Source organism: Abramis brama (assembly GCF_963993115.1).
Source record: "Abramis brama genome assembly, chromosome: 10".
NCBI lineage: Eukaryota > Metazoa > Chordata > Actinopteri > Cypriniformes > Leuciscidae > Abramis > Abramis brama.
The window spans coordinates 3957501-3971983 of NC_139972.1; the positions used below are offsets into that span (position 1 = coordinate 3957501).

General features: G+C 37.3%; 1 protein-coding gene across 1 annotated transcript in view; it reads right to left on the bottom strand.

Moving 5' to 3' along the window:
• Positions 1–14483, bottom strand: part of lrfn1 (leucine rich repeat and fibronectin type III domain containing 1) — a 162272-nt gene that overhangs the window by 42777 nt on the left and 105012 nt on the right. The window contains exon 2 of the mRNA XM_084127503.1: positions 13171–13258. The gene's annotated coding sequence lies outside the window, so the exon portion shown is untranslated. The remainder of the gene's footprint in view (positions 1–13170; positions 13259–14483) is intronic.

Here is a 14483-nt window from a genome sequence, read left to right on the forward strand (position 1 = left end):
TGAGATTTCCCTGTGGTGTTATAAATCTGTGGTGTTCGCATGTCCGTCTGCCAGCCCACATGACATGATGTGTTCCCATCAGGAAACCCCTCCTCACCTGTGATACCAGGACAACATCTCTAGTCATGCTTTATTTTGTAGGGACATGCTGTGGATTGTATCACAAGAGCCACATCAGAAGACCTTGTAAAATATGTATAACTATCAGGGTTTGAAATGAACTTTTTCACTCACTGGCCAATTTGGCAACAACATTTTTAAGGTACCGGCCATTCAGAACTTCTACTAGCCAAAAAGAAAAAGAGGAAAAAGAAATAAACCAGATTAACTACGTCACAGCTTATATATTTATTTATTTATTATAAAATTTGGATTTCATCCATTAATTTCCTATTCAAACAAAATCCCGTCATCCCGTCAGGATGTTGGAAAATAACAATGGCAAGTATCGCCACATTATGTTTCTTTAATCTTGCTTCAATGCAACTGAACAAGCACGCCGTTATTTGTGTAGTGACGTGTGTGTTCAAGTAAGCCAGATATGAGCAGACTCTGCGCGATACGCTGTATTTACACAAACACAAGCTTACACACACACTTCCACAGCAAAGTGAGTAAACATAAGCAACCCGCCACATTGGCTAGTGATTTGACAGCGTATTTTTACGCGCTTTTGGCAGGTGTTAATTTCAAACCCTGATAACTATCAAGATCAATGTTTATAATAAGAGCTTTTCAAGGCCAGTCTTTTGACAGTTTAGAGACACAAGAGCTTCGCTCCAAACCCAAAGCAGAGAGTCTAGAAAAGAAGTCTGGTAAGTGACTGATTTGGGACGCTCTACTCAGACAGTACGTCATAATGGCTATGCAAATATCACACGGGAGACGCGACTTATCATTGGTTACAATAGAGCAGGGCTATTCAAATCAAGTTCCAAGAGGCCCGGTCTCTATATTTCCTTCCCAGCGGAGGTTCCACGTTTCCACCGGGGCAGCCAAAGTACTTTGTGAAAGAAAAAATCCTAAACACTCAAAATAGTCATCAAAGAAGAGAATCTTGGGCCCTGAGAGCCAAAGTTGGAATTTTTACCAATATTTACCAAAAAAAAGTACATATTTCTCCCAACTGGATATTAATATAAAAAGGTAAGATCTGATGTTTTATCAGGCTATTATTATTATTAATATTATTTTTACATTAAACCCTATGTGTATGGCAAAAACTGGAAAAGAAAAGTATGGACCATTTTTATATTTTGTTCAAAGTAATAAACTACTAAAAACAAACAATGTACATAATCTAATAATAAAAACTCAGCATGAGCACAAAACTATCTTACATTCTTTTTTCTTCCCTTGCTATCTTTACATAATTTTTCACATTACAGTATAAGATTGTTTATTATGAAATGCTATTAATATTCTGATTATTAATGCTAAATGTATGTGGAAAAAGGCACCACACGTTAACTTGTCACAAACCTGGTTTAGTTAAACGGTCGGAATCATCTGTATGTGTATTATAAATAAATGTATTTGCTGCTCACCGTGTTTCTGCTACTGTTGTTATAATAACCGTGTCATCTGCAGCTCTTAATGAGAATCTTTACGTCTTTAGCAGGAGAGAGACGCAACGCGCGAGCAGCGGAAAGGGCTTGAATGAAGCATGTTTGGCTCTAGTTAAAAACATTAAAGGATGTAGCGGCGAAATATCATTACTGTCAACAACCCTGAGCGCTTGTGTTTTGACACAAGACTGCTCACTTCAATCTGTAGAAAAAATGGTGAAATGATGTCTTGCATGGTCTGGAAGGAACCAAGCCAAACTTTGAAACTGTGAACTTTCAGTACAGGTCCAAAATATTGGGAATATTTTTAGCAGTGTAGCTACTTGTCTTGAGTAAGCAGCTGAGTAGACTAGCACTCTGCCTCGAATGCGAACATCTTGCTTATTCTAAACCCATCCAGCGCAGAGGGAACAGTTTTGGAGTTTGTCTACAACGGACAAGTCAAGGTAAACAATATAAACTTGAACATTTGTCTTTCTGAACGGATCCATGATGATGATGTATTGAAGCGTCCATTGTAGCGCTTTGCATCACAATGCTCCATTCACTTTGACGTGTTCATGACCTGTTCACTCTTTGAAGGTCTAATGCTGTGAGACTGGTTGAGCTGGAAAGTGATGGATGGATCTTGAGCGGACGCTCTCAATGTTCTGATGGTGTCTGCGAGGCTCAAAGTTCACACTTTTGGAGGAGATAAACCCATGAATGGCATTTTAATAGTAGTCATCGAAACAAATGCAATGATTAGATGAATTTTTTTTGATCCGGAGACTTCCACAAAAGATTTCTACACATACATTTTACAATATTTCTACCACTTCTATTATTAATTGATGTCAGAGAGGTTTCATCAAGTAACAAAAAGTGTTTATGAAAAACTATCCTAGCTTTAATGAGCAAGTCAGTAGGTGATAATTAGACATTTTTCTCATGCGTAGTTAATTCTGATTGTCTTGTAATGAAGATGAAGGATTTGAAACTGTGACCCCTGCAGGGCCAGACAGAAAGAGCCCTGCTATGAGCCTAATCAGGACACTGGAGTTAATCAGATACTGATTATTTCTGTCTTTTATTGTTGCTGGAATCTGCGTTTTCAACATTTGATGTGATTTGATTGATATAATTAACACCGACTAACAAAAGTTGGTGCATTTGATAGACGGCTTAATTGACAGCAGCACACAACCATTAGTTTTTAAACATTCAACCCATAGAAATTCACCATGGCAATCACAGTTTCTGCCATGCATATGCCAAATACTATAATTACTACAGTTACTATTATAAAACAGTTCAAACACAACTGCAAAATTGTTATCCTGCCAAGATTCCCCATTTTTACAAAAATATGGTCATTAGCACCAGAAAAGACGAACACATTCCCTGCCCTTCCTCTCCTGTAATATCAGGACATGTAATTAGAAGAGTTTCCACCTTTAAACTGCTTGGAGTTCAAATTTCTTCGGATCTGTCGTGGGATGCCCACGTTAAGTATATGGTTTCAAAGGTGTGTCCTAGAATCCACTATCTCTGTGTTGCAAAAACACGGGTCTCCCTTGTGATGTTTTAATGAAAGTATATTTGAAGTTTATACGGCCAGTTCTTGAGTACGCTAGCCCAGTATGGGGTGGACTACCTAAAGGTCTCTCTGATGAGTTAGAGAGGGTCCAAAAACATTGCTGTCGGATAATAGGTGTTCCAACTTCTACTGTTCCATCACTGAGTGAGAGGCGCGACAAGGCCACTATATGTACTTTTACTAAACTACACTGCATTGTTTCCTGTCTGTGTCTCCAACACCTACTTACCTACAACTTTTGTTTGATACATTTCAGGGTTTTGTCCTTCAATATCCTGCCTTGTCAAAATCTAAATAAAACTAAACTAAACTAAAAAATAATCAGTGTGTGATATGTACAATATAGCCTATGATAATATAGTAATTGCTGTTTAGATGATGTGGAAGCTTACATTATCGAGTATGTAAATTACTTTGCAAAAACAACTTGATAGTGGCTCGCTCTCACTGCGTGCAATACTAGCAATTCTTGAGTGAAAATTGTTTCTACACCATTTTTTTAAGCTTGTCCAAAACAGGCCTAAACCAGACAACATACCAGTGTAATGGGTGAGGTTTAGGGGTGAGTGTAATGGAGGCCAGCTAGTAAAGAGCTGTGCAGGTAAAACCTCACTCCCCTGATCTCAAGAGAGCCACGCTAGCGACTAACGCTAGAGGCTGCGGTCTTTAGCATCCTTGTTGGCACGCACATCTCTCATGAGGTTACATTGGTTCCGTGACCAGGATGGGAGTGAGGTTTAGGGGTGAGTGTAACGGAGGCCAGCTAGTAAAGAGCTGTGCAGGTAAACCTCACTCCCCTGATCTCAAGAGAGCCACGCTAGCGACTAACGCTAGAGGCTGCGGTCTTGTTAGTGTGCCCACCTTCTATGCTGGAAATCCTGGTTTGAATCCCGCTCGTCGTGGTGCAATCAGAACTGAATTGTTATCAAAAGAATCCCAGAAAATATCAAGATTTATTTATTTTTTTGTCAGTTTCTCACATCCCTGATCCATTCCAAATAATCTGTTACTCCTCAAGGTCTCTTCATACTCGCACAGAACGACTGTGAGAGACTTGAGCTTTTATCTGCTCGAGCTCTCGGGGTGATGTGAGGATGTGAAGGGTCGATTATGGATACAGCAGCGGATCGGGGCTGCTTGAGATTTGATAGGAACAGTTCAGGTTCAGAGATAAGGAGTGTGGACACACACACAGTCACAGATAAACTATTGCACCACACACAGGAATAAAATCACCCAGCTGCCCTTTCACCAACACAAACGAGCCAGGAGAGACATAAATCTACAAACTTTAAAACACTTTAAAAGGTCTGTTGAGTTTTCTTTAGCTTTGGTGACATTTTTGAGTTCAAATATCTTGCTATTTAAGGGATAATAAATAGTAAAGAGGAGGTTTCTTTTCTGATACTGAAGGGGTTTATTTTGCAATAAACACCAGCTGACAGTATACTTTCATGGCAATTACTTAATGAACAGTGTTTCCCAGATTAGCTGTATAATCCTGTCAAATATGTTCAGGTACAAGCAGTAATGCTCCTACATGTGATGTATAAATTTACTATTTATGTATTTGAATTGCATATTACATTTCCATGCATTTGGATTACAGTTTCAACATAAAAAACTAATTAACTTGATGTGATGCATATTTGTCCACTCTAAATCATTGAAACGGGTAAAGAAAATGGGTAAGAGAAGATGCCCTCAAAAAAAAATCATAAAATAGTTTATTACTAACTATTTTAATCTATTAAACTATTTTTGATTTGATTTGATTTAAATAATGATATATTCTATTTTCTAATGATATTTGCATTTATTCAAATAGCTTAGAAGCAGCATAAATGTTCATTGTGAAAAAAAAAAAATCACATTTATTCAGTTAAAAAGTATAGTTCAGTCATGAAACTCTAGAGGGCGCTGGCTGATGGTCCATTACATGCAATCTGAAAAAAAAAAAAAAAAAATTCATCATTACCGCATGGCACAAGCTGACTGGCTTCTCCTGATCCTGCAGCCAATGAGATGCTCGCTCAACATTTAAATAGTCTGGATCAGTGTTTGCTGTAAGCTAGTCCTGCAACGTCCTATCAGAGTTCCTCTGAACCCCTCCACCTCCCCAGCTCCACCTGCCTAGATCTGCTGCGGGATTTATATGTCTATTCATGCAGCAGCAGCAGCGTCAGCATCTTACATGCTCACAGCAGTGTCTGTGTGTATCTGTTATCTTTCCTGTAGCTCAAACAGTAGAGCGTTGGCACTTGCAATGCCAAGGTCATGGGTTTGATTCCCAGAGAAAACAAGAACCGATAAGAATGTAAATGTGTACCTTGAAATGCAATGTAAGTCGCTTTGGATAAAAGTGTCTGCCAAATGCATGAATGTTAAATGTTAGCAGTAGCAAGCCCATACTTTCTCTCCAGCAGCAGCAATAATCAACAGCAGCGGATCTAGTCTGGCAAGACCAAATACATTAACATTGCCATATTCAATAACATGTTAAAACTATTCAGAGAGTTGTCATGATTGAAATGTGGATAAAATAATGTTAGCTGTGGAACAAGCAATTTTTAGTTAAAATGTATGAGATTGAAAGAAATTGGATGTATTGATGATAAATATGTAAACACATTCAGTTTATTAGTACTGTTAGAGACATTTTACCCATTTCATTTATGCATGATGGACACAAACTGCATCATATTGTATTCTGCATCAAACAAGTTTGTTTGTTAAAATGGTGTGTGGAAATTTTATATGCAATTCAGATAAACATAAATCTTAATTTTAGGCATGAATATTTAGTTGAGTCCAGCATGTATACACTATATAAAACATCTTGTTCATCTTGTACAGCCTGTATAACTACTAGTTTGTGTTCTGCTCTGGCAGTATTTGTGTCGAATGGAGCTGAATGTCCACAGTGTTGCAGTGAAAGGACTGAACATAACAAGTAAAACCTGACACAGGAAAATGGACCCTCAGATTTAGAGTCTTGGCAGCACAGCAGGAAAGCTTTTAGCCACAATATCAATCAAATCCCAGATCACTCATATTTATGAGGATTTGAGCACTTCACTCTGGGAGAACCGCATGTCTCTGGATGTTTCCTCATCTCTCACCAGCATACATGAGAGCAAGTCAACACACATTACTGAAACTTCACTGCTAGATAATGTTGCACTAAACTTGACAGATAACTGACCAGTAAACCTCATACTATTTATTGTACCAGTAATTTAGAAATTTACCAGAACTTGAGAAATGTTGAGAAAACTAATAGTAAACTTAGCATAAAAGATACAACTCAACACATATAGTGTTGTTGAAGGAATACGACAGATATTTTACTAGTAAATGACACACATACCATTATAGGCATTCTAGTGAAGATGCACTACCAGTAAACTTGACTTGTGTGGTTGGTTATTGTAAACTTGACTAATATTGTTGTAGAAATTTAGCAGCAAATCTAAAAGATACTGGACCACTAAACTTGACATATGCAGATGAACAAAAATTATAGATACTGTATCAGTAAAACTTTGATTACAATACTATTATATTACTATATTAATATTACATTACTAATTATAGTACTAATTATGCTACAAGTAAACCAGAATGATGCATACCGTTGAAGCAAAATGGCAGATACTGTACCAGTAAACTTCACACTAAACGTAACTGTTTTGTCCAGAGCGGCTATATATACTGTATAAATGAATTAAATTAATAACTTTTTTTTAACAATCACCAAACTTACTTAAGCTAGACTATGACTCTGTTTTCTTCTAGAGGCAAAAACAAACTCTGTTGCATTATTTTCCTGTTATCACTGTAAAGCTGCTTTGAATCAGTCAGTATTGTAAAAAGTGCTATATAAATAAAGATGACTTGACTTGACATGTACAGTTGAAACAAAATTATAGAAACTTCTAGCACTCTTGTATAGTAGACTACTAGTGAACATACTGTACTGTACCAGTAAACTTGACTTTATATGGTTATAGTAAACTTGACTAATGCTGTTGTAGAAAACCACCAGTAAACCTAAATTATACTAGACAAACTAGATAAACTTAACACACACTGTTGAAACAAACATGTCAGATACAGTACCAGTAAACTTACTAATATAGTGGACTACTAGTGAACATGTACTGTACTGTCCTGTACCAGTAAACTGGACTTATATGGCTATAGTAAACTTGACTAATATTGCTGTAGAAAACTTGAATTACACTCTTGTGGTAAATTACTAATAAACTTTATTGATATGGTAATAGTAAACTTGACAAATGCTGTTGTAGAAAACTACCTGTGGTAAACTAGATGTAAACTTTAAAGATACCATACCGGTCATTTTCACTGAAGTAAACTTCAATCCCAAAACCTCTTTATTTTTGTGACAATGACTACTAGTTTGTGAAGTTTGCATGTCTCTGACATCTATTAATACATTTCATTATGAATGCTCATACATGATCGTCTCCATAACCTTGATGAGCGTGTAAGCCGCAATATTCTAGAGAATAAACTCATGATCTTCTGCAATGAATAATACAATAAGCTGTTATGGCTTGCAGTAGGTAATGAATACTTCATGATTGGTGCGGGAAGTTACAAACATCTGTCTGCTTAAACATCATCCTCTGGCAGCGGCTGTTGCTTTGAAGGCATTAGCCATGATCGCTGATATCACAGGATAAAGACGCCCTGCCGATCTATAAAAAGCTAATGCAACACGTTTTGCCAAAGTAAAAGCAACTCTAGATCTTTTATTGATGAAGATTATTTGATGGAGTGTAATATCTGTTGGAGGAGGAGGATGAATCATCATGTTAAAGTGGATCTGGTATCCTCAGGGAAGCAGCCTGGACTTGATAAGCTTCGTCACGTCAGCTGTAGATTTGCTTTAATTGGATCCTGCCGAAGTGAATTCTGATTGGTCAAACACAGCGGCCGGATAAACAAATCGTTTCTTGGCAACCAATCAACAAGTCATGGTGGTTTTATGTTTAACATGAATGCTATAGAGTGCAACAGTGTCCGTTCACTTTATCAGCAGCGTTGGTTCCGGAAGTTTTTTTTTTCTATCCATTTCTCCCATTAGGATTTAAAAAAAAGTCTTTGTTAAAACATTGTAAGACATGAACCAAGCCAATCAGCTAAGGAGAATTATAACATTACAAACTTTGATTTAAGGCAAAAAGTATTTGAAAATCATACAAAAAGTTTTTGTACTACTTAACGGCTTTAGTGGGGTAAAAAACTACAATCTTATAAAACATTGCGAACAGCATAACCAAACGATGTAGAAATATAAACTATATATATATAAACATCTTAAGTTTATAGCAAAATATACAAATATACAAGATATATATATACTGTATATATACAAATATTTACGTATTTTGAAAGTGTAGTGAGATCGACTCGATTACATAATTCGCAGTGCATCATGGGATTGGACGGAGCTTTTTGCGACTATGATTGGTGGAATTTTCTATACAGCATCATGGGTAATGTAGTTTTTTACCAGGAATTTCCACTGTTAAACACAATTATTTTAAAAATAAGCTGAAATAATGCAGACTTGTGTAATACACGCGCATATGTTTAGCGCCATTTACCACGCTGTGGACAATATAAACATGCATAGATGATGTATACTGAGGTGAATCTTTATATTTACTGTATTCAGATATATTCTGATATATTTATTTGTTTATTTCAGACTAAACTACATTTTACCACTTCAGTTATGGCTAATGGCTGTATAATGCTGGACATTGACACATCCCGAAGAGATAAACAGTCAAACGATCTTCTGTCTCCTGTCACACTTCTTGGAGAAACCTGGTTCTTCATGCCATTGCTTGCTTCTTTCAGCAATCTTGTCAAATAACCAAGTTGCACCCTGTTGTTCATCTTTCCGACAGACCCATGAACTCATAGCACAAACTCTGTGGTTGGGTGATGAGTCCTGCAGTTAAAGGCGTGTAACGCATTAGAGATAATGAGGTGGTCAGATATGATGTCACTGCTCCATCTAAACAGACCACAGAAACCACAGCTCAGAGCTTACTGGAAAACATCTCCTCTCTGCAGACAAACTCGACTGCTGGAATGTGATTACAGTGGATGAAGGATCGGGTGTAGAACATATAGAACATGCTGTCAGGTTCAGTGCAGCCAAAAATGAACAATTGGTCATTGTTTTCTCACCCTGATGTTTCTTTTCTTCTCCAGTGGTCAAGTTTGAGCTATGGGGCTATTTGGCTTTTCATAACAGATATGTTGCGTCATACTAATAGAAATACACTTTTAAAGCTTTAGTTGGAAGCTTTAAACGAAAATTGTCAGTAATTACTCACCCTCATGTTGTTCCAACCCTGTAAGACTTTTGTTCATCTTCAGAACACAAATTAAGATATTTTTGATGAAATCTGAGAGCTGGCTCACTCCTTCATAGGCTTCTATTGGCCGACGCTGGTCATGTGTGTGATGCGTGTGATGCTGGCCAATAGTGAGCCTCCGTTCTGACGTACAACCCAGAAGCGCTGCGCTGTTACACTACGTGAACTCACTCAGAGAAACACAGAAGAAAATGAAGAGTTGAATAAAGTCGTTATTAGGGCCCAAGCCCTGAAAGGGCGAAGGCCCTATTGTTTTCGTAAGGATTATTATTATTTTCTTCATTATTGTTTTTTTTGCCTTTTTGCCACTTTTGCGGCCCTTAACATGCTCAAAAACTCTTGAAATTTTGCACACACGTCAGAACCTGTGGCCATCAGGGCCGGGCTGAAGCTGGTACCGGGGCGTGGCAGGGGGGCTCGACAGCGCCCCCTGGAATGGGGTCCGAAAACTTGGTCCATAAATCTAAAACACGCTTGCATGTAATAATATGAAACTCAGTACACATATAGATCTCATCGGGCTGAACAACTTTCGTGCTCTAAGTTTTACAAAAGCCTAACAGGAAGTCGGTTATTATACATTGTTTGGAAAACGCATACAATGGAATGTGAAATACTCCTCCTAGGGAATTCATCCGATCGCCACCAAACTCGGTATGAATGAAGTCAAGACATTGAGGATGAATTCTTGCGAACGAATTTTTGATATCTCGAACGGGGTCTGAAAACTTGGTCCATAGATCAAACATGCTTGCATGAATTAATATGAAACTCAGTACACGTACAGATCTCATCGGGCCGAACAACTTTCCCGTGGTCAAGTTTTACGCCAGCCCAACAGGAAGTCGGCTATTATGGGTTGTTTGGAGAACGCTTGCTCTGGTATTTGAAATAATCCTCCTAGGCAATTCTTTCAATTGCCACCAAACTCAGTCAGCATAACGTCAAGACATTGAGGATGCTAAATTGCGGACGGATTTTTGATATCTCGAACGGTTTGGCCGTGGCGAGCAAACGAATTTATGGCGAGAAAAGATAAAAACGAAGTGTTATAACTTCTGCATACATTAACTGATCTTGATGAAACTTCAGCAGTGTGTTCGTGGTAAGAGGCCGATCACATGTATGTAACTATTGTGAGTCAAAGTTATAGCGCCACCAACTGGCAGCAGGAAGTGTGTCACTTTCTAAATGCTTTTGACAAAAGAGAGGGGGTTAATTTTATGTACAGTCACAAAAATCAGTACACATATTGGTCTCATCGAGCCGGACAATTTTCTAATTTACAGTAATTAGCTCTACTAGGTTTGAATGTGGATTTCTTTGCAAAATCAGCCTCTGAATTTTTACCCACTCCTCTTAAGTGGTTTATTTTATTCCCACCAAACTTTTTCAACATGATGAAAATACATTAAAGATGCTAAATTGTAAACAGATAATAAATATCTCAAACGGTTTTGCTATGGCGAAGGATTAAAGCAGGGTTCACCAATCTCGGTCCTGGAGGGCCGCTGTCCTGCAGAGTTTAGCTCCAACCCCAATTAAACACACCTGAACCGGCTAATCAAGGTCTCACTAGGCATACTAGAAACTTCCAAACAGGTGTGTTGGAGCTGGTTGGAGCTAAACTCTGCAGGACAGCAGCCCTCCAGGACCGAGATTGGTGAACCCTGGATTAAAGTAATGTCAAAAAAGGAAACACTAAAAACCTCTTATCTTCTAAAAATGTAATTATACACCATTTATTTCTATATAAAATTATACAAATATCAGAACTAAACCCATTTTATTCTTTTTTTCAATTTAATAATTGTTTAAGTTTAAAAACATCCAGAATGTTTTTTTAGTCCAAAAAATAAATAAATTATGTCATTCATAGTGCTATACTGCCCTCTTGTGTTCAAAGTCAGGTAGGCCTATTGTATCTATATAAAAATATACTAGATATGTGACGGTGAGGAATATTTTACCACCGGTTAATCAACGTGTGACACCGCTGGGGGCTTTTGAATTGCTAACTTAAAAGCGAAAGTAAAATATGTTCGTTCGCACTGACATGGATAATGGTGCAGAGCGAGCGTTTTCAATGAATTCCTATGGAAGTAGGAATGGACTAAAAAACGTTCGCTCTTCTCTGCCCGTTCCTCGCCGTGGACGCACACCATATATATATATAGGGTGGCGGTGCCACCGGCTTGGGTCCGCAATCGCTGCTCGCAGCTATATTTTTTGTTTGTTTTTGCGAACACAAAAATTCTCGTCGCTTGATAAACTTAAGGTTGAGCCACTGTAGTCACTTGGACTATTGTAACAATGTCTTTACTAACTTTTCTGGGCTGGCAGATCTCGATTACAGAGAAGCCTATGGAGGAGTGAGACAGCTCTCAGATTTCATCAAAAATATCTTAATTTGTGTTCTGAAGATGAACGAAAGTCTTACGGTTTTGGAACAACATGAGGGAGAGTAATTACTGACAGAATCTTCATTTTTGGGTGAACTAACCCTTTAAGTCTGTAGATTTCAATTACAATACACATCTTTAAAGGCTTCAGCAGCACTTGCATATCCCAGAACTTACAGTTGTATTCCTATCTAGAAGGTTTTTACTGAGGGGTTTGTTCATATTTCATTTGCCTGATATATTTAACATTTTATTTCTAAAAACATGGTGAAAACTTTTTTTTTTGACAGTATTTTCTGATTTATGGAGTGATAAAAGGAGAAATTCAAAATCCCCTCAATAAAAACCTAAAGTGAAAACTTTAAATCTAACATGTCAGCAAAATCAAACAAGAATTCTAAACTTGGATTTATCAAATGTTCAGATTTATGCTCTGGAATTATATGCAAAATAATGCATATTTAATTAGATAATGCATCATTTGCATTTTTAAACATAACATTTAAGAAAACTTGCAATACAAAAAAATGTTTTGCACTTCCTTATGTAATCACTCAACTGAGGAAGTACAGTGATATATATTATTATTATTTTTTTTTTTTACCCAATTCACCTGGGGTGTCTTGTATTAAAATGACAATAAGCACCATAAAAGTATAATCAAATGTGCATAGGACTTGGGCGCTATGTTGAAAACTCTTCTGTAGCCACAGGAAAGCTTTGTATGATAAAATTCGACTGATGGCTTTAGTTTTTTTTCCCCTTTCCTTATGCTAATATTAACCATAATTGAATATGATGAGATATGAGAGCTTCAGAAATAGCTTAGGAATAGTCTTTTGTATATTATTGTTTGACTGACTTTATTCACCCAGAAAGAACAGCTTGTTTGTGTTGCATGGAGAACAAAACAACATGAGGAAGAGTAAAGGATGGCTGGAAGCCAATGGTTTGACCACATTATTTTATATGTTTTTCTGTTGTATTCGATTGTCAGGGGACGAGACCATCTTCACTAACTGTGTGTGTGTTTGTGTGTGTGTGTGTGTGTGTATAAAAGCATACAGTGTTGTCCCTTCTGTCTGCATGTATCAATCAATTATTTCAGGGGACCTGCCAGCAGATGTTCCCGTTCACCATGATCTGCAGAGCTTCGAGAACCGCAGCGAGAGGGAGGAAACCAGTGACACACTCACCAGATATGAAGTTTGTTCCAGTGTCAGTCATCTCAAAAGGGCATAGCTTGTCTTTTCAAGGGCTTCTGGGAAACTGCAGTAATGCCACCTGTAGCCATGACAACACAGAGAGAGAGAGAGAGAGAGAGAGAGAGAGAGAGAGAAAATGCTTGTTTTATGATCCATAGAGAAATAAAGAACACAGAGAAATGCAGATTCCATCATCAACATGAAAGAAGAGAAGTATCATTCTAATTTTATAGCTTTATATACTATTATTGTCTCATTTGTGTCTATTTTTTATTTTGGCCAAGGTATTTTAACACAAATATCTGAGAGCATGTCACTGAAACATAAGCGAACACTGAAAGAGCAGCACACATCAGCAGTCAGTATTAAGCAGTGGTGTTGTGGCACATCACTGACTATATTATGAGCTTTTTCACACATTCATCAATGTGAAGTGTTTATATAACAACTAAAAATAATGCTAAGTGCAATAACTGGAGCTCCAGAGAAACAGGCATCTCAACTCTATTCATATTTCATCAGCACAGAAGAGACCAAAGAGAATATCATGAAAAATGAACAGCATTATGACAGTGAGTTTGAACCCACTGCTTGAGTTCAGAAACATATCTTCATCGATTAATATGAGTTGTGTTTGTGAAGTCAAATAGTAATAGTTACAATTAGCGATCATTTTGACTCGGTCCAGTAAACAAACACCCACATCACGCTAAACTCCACTCACATTTCCTCCAGAAAGATCTAGTTGTTATTCAATTCGTGACTGATTCCTCTCAGCGGCGCAGTGAGAATCAATAACTGTTTTCTGATATGAGTTGTGATCGTGTCCTTCAGTGGCGCTCGAGCGCTAGACACCTGACAGAAAATCTCCCAGCAATTTCTATGCAACAAGAAGAAAACTCTTAAATGTAAGGTTGTTCTCTGTATCTCTCAGATTTTACAGATACAAGATCTCATGCTGCCCATAGGCCGCATTTCTGAGCAACATTCACACATTTGAAACAAACATTATCGTCTTCTAGGATACCAGAATCTACGGCAGCATTAATATACCTTTCAAGAAGAAGACCATCCCAGAATGCATTACAATATAGAGCATACTAAGCTATTTGAAGCAAAAAAAAAAATAATTAAACAATAATCATATTAATAATAATAATAAAAAAAAAATATATATATATATATATATATATATTATATATATATATATATATATATATATATATATATATATATATGTGTGTGTGTTGTGTGTGTGTGTGTATGTGTGTTTTTTTGAAAGTCTCTTCTGCTCACCAAGGATG